A 15,193-nucleotide genomic window follows, 5' to 3' on the forward strand; every position below is an offset into this window, starting at 1 on the left:
CGATCCCCTCAACCAGTGCCAGAATTTCCTGGAAAAATGTATCCTGATTAGTCTATTTAGGAACCTCCAACCCATGCCATTTTATGAAAAACCTGTGATTTCTGAGCCAGTTCTTTTAACTGGTCCTAAGACTGGCTAGTCCTTTTCTCTTTTCGTCAAGCAACAGTGTGCTATTTCTAATTATGTTTCGTTTAACAGCGTTTAACTCACACTTCTTTTTGATGATAAAGCTATCAAAGCGGTGAGTGCTCCGAGGCGGCCATTTTGTTTATCAACTTATCTATGCTCCAAAGGATCATGCAGGGAGCATAGCTTCATTAAATCTTTATTATACTGTAACAACAGTTCACTTTCAGCAAGGCCACTGTTTCTCAAATATAGATTCAGCTGCTCAATCTTTCTTGCTGAGCAGCAAAGTCTGTTTCCCCCCAGATTGACCTCTGGGTTGCATCCCTGTCTTTCTCTACCAATCTCCTGGATCGTACCATAATTCATTTACAGTATCACATGATCCCTTGCCTTAGAGGTTCTCATCTCCAACACTGGGTTAAGCCATTTTCATTTTATCTAATCCAAGAACATTTCTAGACTCTCAATGTGCTCTCTATCTCTTTGCTGTCTCATTTTGTGATGCTTACATATGATTTGCTGAGACATCCAAAATTTAGGTCACTCAACTGATTTTCAATATATGCAAACACGGGACATGTATGTGCTGCTCTACCCAGAGCAAATCGTGGCCCAAAACAGCAGGTGCCTTAACATATTAATCTCAACAGAGAGTGAACACCTAATTAATACTGCTGTTTTGTTATACCAGGGCTACCTTTGATGTTGTTAAAGGGTCATTTCTCAGAAAGCCTTTATGTTAGCATCCTTCACTGACAAGATATTTCCTTTCAGGATATTTGTCGAGCTCTTTTTTAAAGTGCAGCAGGTCTGCAACTAGTTTCAGGATGAGGGTGGGAGAGGGGCGATTCCACATCATCCAGCATTGAACTCAAACATCTTGAATGGAGGATGTGTAAAATGATGGACTGAATGGAGGAACTGGTGCAATGGTTTTGTCATATAACTTCAAAGGACACAATGATTTGATGGCACTTAGGAGGTCAATCCTGCACAACTAGTACCTTGGTTGGTGATCTCCACTAGTTGCACTGCACTCACCACTGGCTCCAGAGGGAAGTTTGTACATGGCTAGGTTTCAAGAAAGTAGTGTGGGATAAGTCCTGCTTATGACACACAGACGCCACAGAGGCTGACTTGTATGATGAGTGTGTTTGTCAGTCATTTTGCAAATTCTGCTCAGCTGCCAGCTAAGTATTTAAGTCTTGATTGATCCAAATATTTGGCACCCATTTCCAAACACCATCTTTGTTAGGGTTTATGGGACATTCGTTTGGTGTGTTGGTATTTTGGAGACCACAGAGAATCTAACTGGGACGGACCTGGTCAAAAAGCAGAAGTTGTTGCGGCCTGCGATGAAGGTTCTTCTCAGAAAGTCTTTGAAAGTGGCACCTTCTTTGAGCTTAGTGGATGGCACACTTTTTTCCTTCAAGCAACCATGCATGCTATGAGACAATATGAACAATCCAAACTGGTCGGCTTGCCCATCCCTTCAGATTCATGGGAAGGTCTTCACAGGAACCTGGACGCTTCTTGGAGTATCTTCTCCTCACAAGGTCCAACAGAGCCTGAGATGCTTTGATTAATCTAATGAAGGAGTGGTGTCCTAAATCGAATTAGGGGTTAATAAGACTGGACTTCGGAAAGTGAATGAAAGGGAAGAAGGTCAATGGGAAAACATGAGAAGGAGCGGGAGGGGAGCTCTGACAATTGTCACCTAGCAGGGGCACTAAAGGTCAATCCTTTTCTCACAGTTGCCTGACGTCAATCCAAAGTGAAGTAAGTGTGCAGGTAGGAGTGACTGGTACTCATAAAGAAATGCTCCGGTAGCGTGCACACACTCTCTCTCACACACAAATACATGCACACACACAATATAGCACACACATATGTAGGCAGACATATGTGCACTCACATTCACACACATACATACAATAATACACAAATATGTATACACATACAACTAACACACATATGTAGACACATACAAACACAGCAACACACATAGACAGACACACATGCAATAACACACAGATATGTAAACAGACTCACATACACAAACAACACAATAATACACACATATATAGACAAAGACACACACATATTTGTGTACAGTCGAAAAAACACACACGTGTGTATGTACACAGACACACACAGGCATTTACAAACACACAGCTTTCTGTACATACACACAAACAGATGCATACACATAAACAAACATAGACGTGTGCACAATTTCTTAACATATACAAGGCAACCGAGAGGAAACATACGGCCACTGGGAAGATTAAATACTGCTTTCATGAAATCCTTAAATTGTTTAGGAACATTCTTTCCATATTAATTTACATAATTGCCCTTTTTATGCTGACTCATTCTAAAGATAATGGACTTTTCCTTTTTTGGTCAGTTAATGGGTTAACAAGCTTATGCTGCTTGATGTTCAGTTCAGTTTCATTTTGATGGCAAAGGAGCTTCAGGCAAGCACCCGCGCCAATACGTCCTTTCAGAATCCGCATCCTGGAGCGGCCGCCCATGTGAGTGTGAGCAGCACCTGCTTCTTGTTTGGCTTTGGTTGTTTGTATTTCTATTCTTGTGACCTAATGATTTGCATTTGGATTTCACCTCCTCTTTATGCCCCCCTTTTGTACTCGAGAGTGCAAATGATGCATTTGGGGACCTGTTTAAACTTCAGTCCACGTGTAACGTGTCCTTGCGGTGTAATGTACAGGGATTTCGATAATGACTCCCTCTGTACTCCGTCTTTCAGTGGTCGCATTGGGCAGGAGCAGTTGGGAGCGGTCCTCCTGCACTTTAAAAAACATGGTTTACTGTTATACTTTTATTTTATTCTTGAATGTTTTTTTTTTTTAATAAAACTGTAAGAAGAATTTTAAACTTGCACTGCACAGCACATTCCCTTAAACAGCACAGTGTTAGGGTTTTTGGGGGGTTTGGATTGCACGTGGGATGGGGGCTGGTGGTGGGGGTGTGAGGCACTGTGCAGGCCAGCAGGGAACATTATTCCACTACTTCTTTTCGTACACTTCAACCACTGCTCTCTTTACCTCTCAACCTGCATCAAAGAACTTGAAAACGTAAAAATATGCAGCCATATTTTGTTAAAAAAGAAACTTGTCGATACAAGCCCTCTGTTTGTTTCATGGTCTCAGTGGCATTTTGTGAGGAGTTTCCTAGATGGAGCGTGAGGAAATTGGTGTAAAATGTACTCTGCATATGTCCCGGCTCCGTACATCAGTACCACCACTGTCTCGTCCACATGTCACATTTGGAAGTAAGCAGCAGGAAATCCAGAGCGATTCACGATAATGTCAGACTCCATGCATGTCCATAGAGGCAAGACCACTTGCTTTCTTCTTTAGGCAGACATAGCACAGGAACCCAGTAACCACCCAGATTCCAGTGCCGTTTCCCCACTCCAATAGTCAAAAAAACGAAATCCCATTGGGGGAGACTCAGACCCATTTGATTTGCTGGGATTAATAACCCACTCAGTTCAGTTCACAATGTTTATTTCTGCAAAGGTCCACAAAATAAACCACATCGTAAATTAGCATAAAGGTAGCAAAATTACAATGAAAATAGGTTGAGCCCGGAGTTAAAACCCATAATATCCTAGCCTTCATATATCAACATCATAATACAGATCAAAGAAATGGCCATCATAAAACCCTCATTGATATAGCCTTCACTGCCGGGACAGCCTTGCATATATCCACAAGCCCAGTCAATAATGATTATGCCGGGACAGACACATTATCCTGATAAAGTGCAAGTACATGTCTTTCACCTTCTATCTGGTACATATTACTGCATATTTCCTGGCATTAAGTTAACTTATTATGTATACTGGCCAATTATTTTTAAGACTAATTAAGGATAAGTGAACCATTTTTGCCTACCGCCAGGATTATCAAAAGTGAACAATCTTTTTTTTAGCCTCCTAATATCCATTAGAGTCTAGGACACACAGAAGAGGTACCAGCAATTTTCTTCTAGGTGTACTATACCAGGGACAGAAGAAATGAAAATGCACCCAGTTCGCTTTAAAACCCATGGCACATGGGCAGAGCTCTCCATTTTCCAATGGTTCCATTGAGCACCTTCCTGCAACATTTTTCAAGGGGATCAAATTGAGGCAGAGTCTAGTGAACAACACACTATTGTGGGTTACTGGGATGAAGCCAAGTACACAATAGTTAATGGTCATACTAAGGTATTGAACGATCGAATACTTTTCAAAATCTCTCACCTTATCTGTCATGCACTCTTTTGGAGATTATTCTATCTTTTAATCTGGGGGCTAGGAGCCGACATAGCCCTACTGGTCATTCAAACCAATATTCTCTACCTATTTCTTCCAGCCCTGTTTTCAGATTTCCAAACCAAGAGATCCGCTGTACAGAACGGTGTGCCCAAAGTTCTATAATCAAGGCATATAGTAGGGAGTCACCATCTGACCATATCCTGACCCAGAATGTTTCATCACTCTTAGTGAAAAATGATGGTCAAGGAAAAGGATGTTCAGCTCTGAGTGAGTGATCACGTTATTTGTTGTTTTCTGCACCCAAAGCACCCTTTTAAGAAGCAAATTATCGGTCCAAGTTAGATCAACTATACTAGAAAGACCTTGCACTTCATATCCATGTAATACCCGTGACGGATCTACGTTACAATACCGAATACGAAAAGCTTGAGTTACAAAATTGCAAAGCTCAAAGAAGCCATTTTGCTTGTTAAAGTGGCAGGATTGTGCAGTAAGAGATTCCGCATAGAACAATACTCTCCCTCTACCCTGCTAACCCAGTTCTCTGTTTTTCTCCTCTCTCCCTCCTCTTCCTTACAGCATGCTGACTGGCTGCCGGGTGCACTTCAGAGTGTCACTGGTCCCCAGCACCCCGACCATTGTTCTCTCGCACTTGCCCCAGATCCCCACATCCCACCCACACAAAATGCACTTGAGAAATGAATCCAGGAGAGTTGCTCTCTCTGCACTTACCCAGTCTCAACCGACCGGGTGCACTTGATCCTCCCCCACCTATGACCCTCTTGCACTTGTATGATCCATACGCACCATGCCAGAACATCGTTCTATCTGTTCTCCCTTGTCTTCACCCCTAAACTGCAGAATCGCCATCAGGCCTATTTGCTGTCTCCCAAACTGTTAAATGTATTTTATGCACTTACTCTGCCTTTGCAGACTATTATCGTCTCCGAATTTCATGGGCTCTGAGTGACTGTTTTGTTTTTTCTGCATGTCCCCACCCTCCTTGGGTGCTTTGAAACACTTGCCTGTGTGTAGGCACTATGTAAATAAACAATACCATACCATACCATACCATACAATGCTGAAACCACCCAATCTGTCATTAATGCTGTTGTTCCCCAGCATCTCCTCAACATTAAAATGTCTATGTGGTAATATATGTATGTTATGAGTTTGATGTTGTGATGAGTTTGATGTTGCTCAAGATAAAAGAATATCATTTTTTTTTTAAATGTAATCATGCTATATGATCAGTCTAGTTGAACCTTCTATTCTGTTTGTTTTTGAAGATGTTCAAGGTAGGGTTTTTTATTGATATGATATAATGTTTTCAAAATAGATTGTTGGTTGGATGTTTGATGAGGAGGGTGTCTTTGGGGCACCCGTAGGGAATCCCTGTGTGATGTAGGGCTAACCTTATGACACTGCCTTAAATTAAAACCCAGCCAGACCGATATAGGTGGGAGAATTTACTTAACAACAAAGAAGTGAGGGATATTTGATTATTTATTATTTATTATCAAAGACTGATTGGATTAATTTGCTAAGAGGGATGATTTGATATAGAATGCTTAGGTAGGGCACTAATCAGCCAGGTGACCATGCCTAAAGCTGAGGACGTAAAGGCTCGGTGCAGAGGTTTATTGGGATGGAAAGGAGTCCATCCCACCCCCTATGTGCTTTAAGGTGAGTCGAATCCCATATGAAATTATGTAGTTTACAAGGGGGCAGAGGACCGCTATAAAACTCAGCATAGTCTTGCATGGCTGCGCTACACAGCTCTCAGCTTCATGGAAGGGCTCCACGAGGCCCAGATCATTCGGACAGGATGTGTCCACATAACCAGTTCTCACAGAAGAGGCATCTTGTATCTCCATTGTTGCAATTACTTAGTATCACCGGGAATAATGCACCCTGCAAGGCCGGGAGACAACGCCAGGCTCATTGCAGTGCCCATTATCACAGCCAGGCTGCAGGCAGGCCTCACCCCCACCCAGACTACCCAGAGCCCACACCACTGGCCCAACCCCCACACCCGTGCATTCCATGATAGCAAGTGCCCCCCAGCCCCTGGCATAAACCAAATGACCATAAAAGATCTCAGCATGCGCAACTGTTTCACCCATCAGCATAAAATACATACTTTGTAACCCAAGGTACAGGGAGGGATACATTATAGATCAAAACAAGGGTGGAAGCCTTGAGTGCGAGAGGTGCAGTATCAACAAAACCCAGAATGTGCAGGTCAGTATGAGTGTATTTCTTTCTCCTATCCCCCTGGCACAAGTCCCCGAGCCTCCTATGTTCATGCCATTGTAATGTAGTAGTAGGCTTAGAAGTAGCATAATAGTTTAGAGATTTGTTACTTATGAGAGACGTGATCTTCACTCCTCAGCGAGATGAGCCCAGTTGTCCCACATCGAGACTGACAGACGGCCGAGAGAAGCAAACGAAGTGTAGCCTGTCATTCCCTATGGAGCAGGACCACGTATACTGTCTTACCAATGAACTGTGCAGATTTAGACTCTGTATGTGACGTCTGCAGTGAAGCTGTGGCCTCTCAAAAGGCAATGACAATCATTCTGGAGTCAGAACGTTCTCGAGCATCAGCGTCCTTTGCTATATTCTGTACAATTAAATTTTGTTATCCTTGCAAGCTTGGCTTCTTCCCCTAGAGGGTTGTATTCATTCTGCTGTGAGCATGAACAGGGGGGACTTGCCCTCGGGATGCTTAGTGAAATTACCACGTCTTTAGTTAATGTTTTTACAAGGTATCATTTTCCAATACATGCATGACAAGGGGCAAAGAATAACACGGGCAAGATGTCATGTTAGGAAAAAGAGCAATCAAAGGGAGAAAGTTGTACTTTTAGGATATGGAGAAGGGCACAGCAGGTGCCGAAGATCTTGGAGCATGAGTGGAAGTGTGCCCACTAAGTTTCTGATTCAGAAATTCCCAGTCTTTGTCATAGAAATATTGGAGATGGTTGCACATTTTCTTAAAATGCATTATAGATTCTGCTGGAAGCCAATGGAGACTGTGTAATCCCAAACACATGTGATTCCCAGTCCAAATAGAGAGATGTTGGTGGGCTGCTGTGTACTGAAGCACGGTCGGATGGGGACAGTAGATGAGACCATGTACCCAGTAAACTATTGCAGGGATGTTTTCAGTAACAAGTATGCCTTTTCATTCATATTAGTTTCCATCACCTATCCTGGAGCTCTTTGTCCATGCTCAAATGTGTGTGTGCGTGTTTCACTTTTGTTCCTATTGTTTTCATAATATGAGCCAGAAGCAAAATAACTCTGGTTTCCTAGACCCTTCTTCAACCCCACACTCATCTACTGTCTGTTTTGAGTGTGCCTGTGTATGCGTGTGTGTGTCTGCATATAGTTGTGTGTGTGCGTGTGTGTGTGTATGTGTGTCTGTCTGTGTATAGGTGTGTATGTGTGTGTGTTTGTATGTGTGTGATTGTGTGTGTGTCTGTGTGTGTGTGTGTGTATGTGTGTCTGTCTGTGTATAGGTGTGTATGTGTGTGTGTTTGTATGTGTGTGATTGTGTGTGTGTGTGTCTGTGTGTGTGTGTGTGTGTCTGTCTGTGTGTGTGTGTGTGTGTGTGTGTGTGTGTGTGTGTGTGTGCGTGCGTTCGTGCATGCGTGTGTGCGTGTGTGTGTGTGTGTGTGTGTGTGTGTGTGTGTGCGCGCGCGCCAGTTGCTTTAAAGGGTTCCCTGTAACACAGTAACACAGGCACCTAGGCAAATGAGCACCAGAAAAGCACAAAGATGTCACCGTGAGAATTAACATTACATATACGCACATGTTTTCCTAGGTTACCTTTGAAATGGAACTTATTTATTAACAATGATTATAAGGAATGAATGCAAAATGTAAGATTGAAATGAGAGTTCAAGAAAAAATCAGAGTGAGTGATGATTTTGTTGTAACAAATCCATCTAATCAATTTAATTAATCCATTTAATGTATTAAATAGTGCAAACACATTTAAAAGAAGAATGTGTGGTGAACCAACAAGAACCACAATGCTGCTACAGGGAGTTGGAACCCATTTCGATGTCTTGCATAGGGTAAAGGTGAGATGACAGCAAAAGGGGACTGAAGGTTTTTGTGAAACAGAACATGAAGCCTCTTCAGTGTTCATTGTGTCCATATTGTGAGCATTCTGCGGTTCCCAGTGTAGAACAATGTAGAACACACTATTGGGGATCACTGTGCCCACAAAAACTGCCCCACCTCTCTTCTACCTTATTATCCTCACTTTTAAATAGCTGGTAACGTCCATGCCTCACATCCAGAGAACGATTAGCAAGCAATACTTCATAACTAGTTAGGCTGTACTCTGTGCTTGCTAATCCAGATATGATTGTATATATGAGCCGGCTACGCATCTAAACAGAATGGTGAAGATTAACATTGCGTCACATCCAGACAGAATTGGAATAGTAGCTTGTATAAGTTAGCTTTATCTCACAACTAACCTGATTGTGAAAGTTAGCCTGACTGTGTAAATTAGCCATGTCTCGCATTTAGCCTGATTTTGTACGTCAGTCCTATCTCTGCACTTACATAGACTGTGTTAGCCAGGCTTTCATGCATTCAGACATACTGTATGGTGAAACCTAGCCCTTTCTCCCACTGTGTAGGAATCACAAATCTAGGTGTGTTTTCAATCATAGATCTTGAGAAAGAAACACAAAGGTAAAGAGGCAAGAAAAACCCACTAACCCAACTCTAAAACCTCAACTTTCCACATACACTTCTCATATAGAAAGTCACACAACCACTTCTCTGCACAGCAACCCGCACGTACTTCACCACACTGCAACAAAAGACAAACAACACATAACTCGCCACAATAGCACACTGTGAAGTAGCCCTGAAACGAAATGCACACTTAAGCTCAGTGAATGGTGCAAACCAAACTAAAGCTGCCAACAGGACATCACAACTCGCACTCTCCTTTTCCCATTACACCCTACTAATACTTCCCCAACCCCTTTCAGATCCACCGGAGTGCCTAGGGAAGAGATTCAGCCGAATAAATGGAGTCCCAGAATTTATTGGATACCAAAGTAGCCCGTTGGCTTATAAAATGACTACATCTTTTGCTGTATTTCTCCTGCAATACAATACAGTCAGTAAGCCTAAGGCGGCTAGTTTCAAACACTTCATTACATAAGTGGCAGCGTCCTTATAGTCAATACCCTGCCAAGCACCCACATACTCAAAGGTAGGTAAGATATTTAAACAGAGATATGTAATATACCGCCTAAGTTAATGGGAGCAAGATTTGATTAAGTAAAGATCAAGAGGTATCAAGGGAGAATCCTTGAGAATAGTTGAGTAATATATTCAACATATCGCTTTTTTCCCCAGATAATTTGGTGATGTTTAAAGATCTATCGTAATCCTTAGTTTTAGTTTTGACAATTGAAAGAAAGAGTTGTAGTAATCATCAAGAGAGTACGACAATCCAATGGCATTAAAATGTGACACAGCCAAGCACTTTAATTCACTATAAAGCTTGTTTCGGCCATTATTATATACATTACTGGCAAGAAGCCCTGCTAAAGAATCTGCATTGCTGCGTGCCTGACATAATTTAGCAAAAAAACTTGCAACAAATAAACATAACAGGGTACTACCTCCAACATGTCATCCTCCAACTTGGATCTAAAACCTTTGTTATTTCAGGACTCCTTTCCTATTACCATCATTTTAGTTTTCTTCGGGTTGATTTTCAGATTGTTAACAGAATCGAAAGATAATAGAGCCTCAACGGGGCACTGGAGCCCATTGGGGGTGCAACGTAATAGCACTGTGTCATCGACGCAAGCGAACCAATGAACAGTTACCTTCCTAATACAAGGGGGAAAGTTGCAACCAGATCTAATAGCCATATCCGTCATGTGGAGGTTAAATGAAAGGTGTGCAAGCATGCACTGCTGTATCAAACCATGATTGGTAGAGACGGAAAGTTTTATAAAACCACAGTGGCCTACCAAGGTGGTAAGAGAGCTATCAGAATACATCAACTTGATATAACGTAGAAGGAAAGGATAAATACCCCAGCTCTTTCGCTTTTCCCACAGCAATGGATGTGATACACAATCAAATGTGCTACCACTCCTGTCAGGGTGCCTTAAAATATTTTAGATGCCGTAGATAATGTATTTTCCATATGTTATGAGAAGTGTTAGAATTGCTCCTGAACCCAATTATATACTTAGTTAAAGTAAGCGGCCTGCGAAATTCATTAGCAAATGCGGTATCACGCGATGACGTGATCGGAAAGGATGAGAGAAGGGGGAGGAGTGGGTCGTTCAAGCCGCTTTCCTTTTGTTTTAAATGTTACAGTGTTTCACGAATGTGGAGGTTGATTAGCCTGAGGAAGCTTGGTATATCCAGGCAGAACGCGTGGTGATTTTCCACTCTGGGGGGTGAGTGTTGTTTGATCTACATGCCATGGGGAGGTTTTTGATTTATACCTGCCCCATATTGTTATTGTGCATTGTTGGTTATTTGTTTTTATGATTAAATAAAAACGGAACTATTTGTAAGAAGGTGGTGTGGTCTTGAGTGCTGGGAACTTTTGTGACATGTCTTGTGTTTTTTTGTAGTGTATTTTGTGTTTTTTTTATACATATACATATATATATTTCACAGAGTTTTTGATTACCCTGAGAAACATATGAAAGAAGTTAAATAGGAGTTTATATAAATCTGCATGTATTTGTGTTTTGTGAGTTTATTTGGACTTTGCCGCTAGCAGTTGCACAATGCATTTTAGGTAGCTAGAACATTCTGATTTCGGGCCCGGGGGTTCACGTAGGAATAATAAGTCATCCGGTAGAAGGTCAGCCTGTGAACCGAACAAATGTTTATGGTTTAATAGTTCCCAAAGGAACAGATGTAATCTTGCTCATTGTGTTGAATTCACATAGAGGGGGTTGACCATTTGCTCAGGCCAGCAATAAAGATGGGGCACAAGGGCAGGGTCCGGTGTTCAATTGTTTTCACAGATTGAAACTAGAAGCTGTACGTGTTAGAGTAGTGGTCACGTAAATTAGAATGTCATAAGAGGAGGCAAGAGGCGGAAGTGGTAGTTCATAGAGAAACCTATTTGTTCAGTCCTTCCTCCTATTGCTTAGATATCTGAGCAGACCATGTGCAATCACACTTAAGGTTAAAGACTCTAGGCCAGTTGTTCCTAAAATTAATTTTGTTATATGTGAATGTTTCATTGTACCATGATGTCATGACCTACAATGGACCAATCCCCAGCAAAGGCAGACTTCAAATATGATCTGAAGATGGTCGTAAAGATTGTCAATGACCAATTAGAGAAAATTAATTTGAAAAAGATGGAACTTCTTTGGAAATGTTCTGGCCAATCATGTTTGAGGGGTGCATTGTAATAACATATTTGGGAGTGTTTTAATTGTTTCAAAATGTATAGAAATGTATCAATTGATGTAGTTCGTTCAGACTCTAGATGGTTTGGTTCCACAGGACTATCCAACTGCACTCCAGATTTTGAACAATAAACCTTGCTTTACGTAGAAAGCCTGGCAGGGCAGGGGGAGTTTTGCCTTCTTTTAGGTTGTTTGTCCTGGCATGTTGAAGGCTGGCCGCTGGTCGAACTTTCACAACAGTTTTGTTTTTAGGGAAGGAGATGTATTTTGACTTAATTGTGTGTGTCTGTGTGATTGCATGTGAGGCCTTGTGCAATATGATGAGGTATGTGGAACCTTGTAGACCTGGAGTTTGTAAGAAAGGGGGTTGGGGACTTGGAGTGAAGGTGGGAACCATAGCGGATGATAATAACCGTCTCTCTCACCTGTAACCTGTATGCTGTAAACAAAAATAAAGTGCATCCTTTTCATTTGCACCTACCTGGTTGACTCTGGTTCTTTCTCCTTGTGTTACTTACCTGGCCCTGGTACATTACCATTCTATGACTTTGTGCTGATTCCACTCCCCTGGTTGCAGTCCAAGTTTTCTTGGTGCGTCCCTGTGCATTTTAGGAGTTCTGATTCTGAAAAAGACAAGAAGAGAGACTACCAGGAATTGTGGAAGGTACAGAAGAACCGGCATACATATACAATATAGACTCATTGGGGGTAGGGACTGTGCCCCTCCCAACTCCCTCACTCTGCCTCTGGGGTTGCACCAGCTCTTCATGTTGGGAGAGGTCCCTGTACCCCCTGACAGGGTCATGACCCTGAACCTGTCATAGCAATCACCAACAAAAAAGACCTTCTGTTGATTTCAATGGGGAAGAGTGGTAGCCTGACAGTAAGCGATACCTCTGCAGAGGAGCTATACCTAACTCACTAATGTTCTCCATTTTTGCAAAAAATGGGGAGAGCAATGTCTTGGTCACTGCTTGTGGACACTTAACTACTGCCATCACACAAAGAAGAGGAGGGCATCCAATACCCTTATGCATGCACCAGTGTCTTTTCAAGCCACCCATGTAAATAATCTGTGGGACCCAACAACTACCCTATTGCTGAAGCCTGCCAGCAGGTGGAAACCACTGTAAGTATCACCATGGCTTTTGAGGAGGTAGCAGGAGACTAGTACCCCCATATGCAGTTGCTGCACCCTCAGTCCACTAATGCACATTCTGGTGAACCATCATTATAAGAACATACAGAAATCTAAGGCACACATGTAGACAAAAAAAAACAGCCTAGCCCCACATACACCCCAACAGTGGTCCAATCAGGACCACTGGCAGGAACACTCAGACACACTGAAACCAATTTGTGGATTGGGACCGGACAGTCCTAGCCCACCTCCTATCAGTAAACACACATAGCCCTCCCGTAGCCTGCCAAAGGTCTCTGCTTTCCTTTGCACGGGAAGTCTATATAAGGATTTTCCTGGCCTCACAGGCCAGGAAGAAGGCTAAAAAACAAGATGGCCAAAGGACAAGTGAAAAACCTTTTCCTAGCCACAGTTAGTAGCCAAACGCAGTAAACACGGTAAGGCTAAAACGAAAAGCACCAACAACTTGTAAAATGTCACTGCAGGTCAGGATCAAACAAAAAAGCAAAATGTTTGGGGGTGCATAAAAATGTAAGGAAAGGCGCAGTAAAGATACATTTTTCCTAACAACGGCATATGGTTTCAAGCTCAAAAACCAACTCATGATTCTGTCGTTAGTATTCTTGATTCTTTAAATTTAGAGCAGAGGCACGTGGTCCTTTCTACCAGTTATACATTTTATAAAGCATCCATGCCCCACTAAATCGCTATACACACTAATTTCTTAGTAGAAATTCTCCGTTGTGGGTTGGTTTTGAGAAGTTATTAGTGCGCCAGACGCCTGACATTCATTAACATTTGATATTGATGTTCACTGCCACAAGGCGTATGGTCACAGAGGACTCCCACTGCCTCTTTAAATGCAAAATCAACTAATGCCACAACAGAATTTGTGCCACTGTCAAACTGAGTTTTTGAAATAAATTTTTGTAAATGATGTCGATTAGCGCAACACATGTTTCGGATGTTAGCCTTTTTCACAGCTGGGCATATAGTGCTTATTCGCACAGCCGTAGCTATATACAAATCAGAAATATCCATACATTAGCAACAGTTTGTGTAAGAACAAAAAAGTATTTCCCGAACGCATTACAAAGTGGTACATATTTCAATTAGTTTGAATTGAATAGCAATATTCCCAACAGAGTATCAGACGATTAAAGGGGTTGGGTATAGGTAGGAGGTATTGGGTTACATGAGTGAGAAAAGAAGAATGCAAGAAAATGCACAAACAAAAGAAAAGCTAAATAAAAAGGAAAACAAAAATAAATTGTTAGAGTTTGCCTTCACATTAAGTATGACATTAATCATTAATGAAGAATAAAAATCTGTCAGATGTTGTGTTTGGTTACATTTCCCTAATTATTTCCATATGATATGATATAATATGATATGATATGGCATTTATAACGCGCTTATACACAAGATTTTCAAGGCGCAACAAGGCAAGGGAGGGGGAACAAAGGGAGGACAGACAACAATCCTACTAGGCCAGGTTACATTCAGATCACGCAAGTACAGGTGGCAAGTGCAATGGTAAGTGCAGACATCAGGTGTCAAGTGCTGGTAGTGGGACTGTAGGGATACAGAAACAGTCCCCAAGTGTGGGGGTTGCCAGGCAGGCAGTGCTGTTGTGTGTGAACTGGCGGGGGAGGGACCTGGGCACAAGAACAGAGGGTGGAGAGCTAACCAGTGCAGATTCAGTTTCAGCCAGAGGTCAGCAGGGGAGAGGAGGAGATAAGGCAGAAGCAAAGAGAAAGGTTTTGAGGTTCTTCTGGAACCAGAAATGGTTCTCAAGTTTCAGGGAGGCAGGGAGGCTGTTCCAGAAGGAGGCCCCAGCCGAAGAAAGAAATCGACCACCAACTTGTTGCTTGGAGAAGCGACTGAACCTAAGGAAGTTGGAGGCGGATGAGCAAAGAGCTCGAGAGGGAAGATATTAGGAAGAGAGTTGAAGGTATTGAGGCCCCAGGCCACAGATGGCCTGTGGACAATGCAGAGGGTTTTGAACTTGATCGTCGCAGCCAATGGGAGTCAGTGCAGAGATTTCAGTCCTGGAGAGAAACGATCCTTAGCTTGAGGCCAAGGGCAAGTCTTGCAGTCCTGTTCTGGATGAGTTGCAGCAGGCGGAGAGTAGAGGCAGGCAGATTTAGAAAGAGGCTGTTGCAGTAGTCCAGCCTAGAGAGAACCAGAGCTCTGGAG

This window comes from Ambystoma mexicanum, chromosome 9, assembly GCF_040938575.1.
Source record: "Ambystoma mexicanum isolate Mex_15411 chromosome 9, UKY_AmexF1_1, whole genome shotgun sequence".
Lineage (NCBI taxonomy): Eukaryota > Metazoa > Chordata > Amphibia > Caudata > Ambystomatidae > Ambystoma > Ambystoma mexicanum.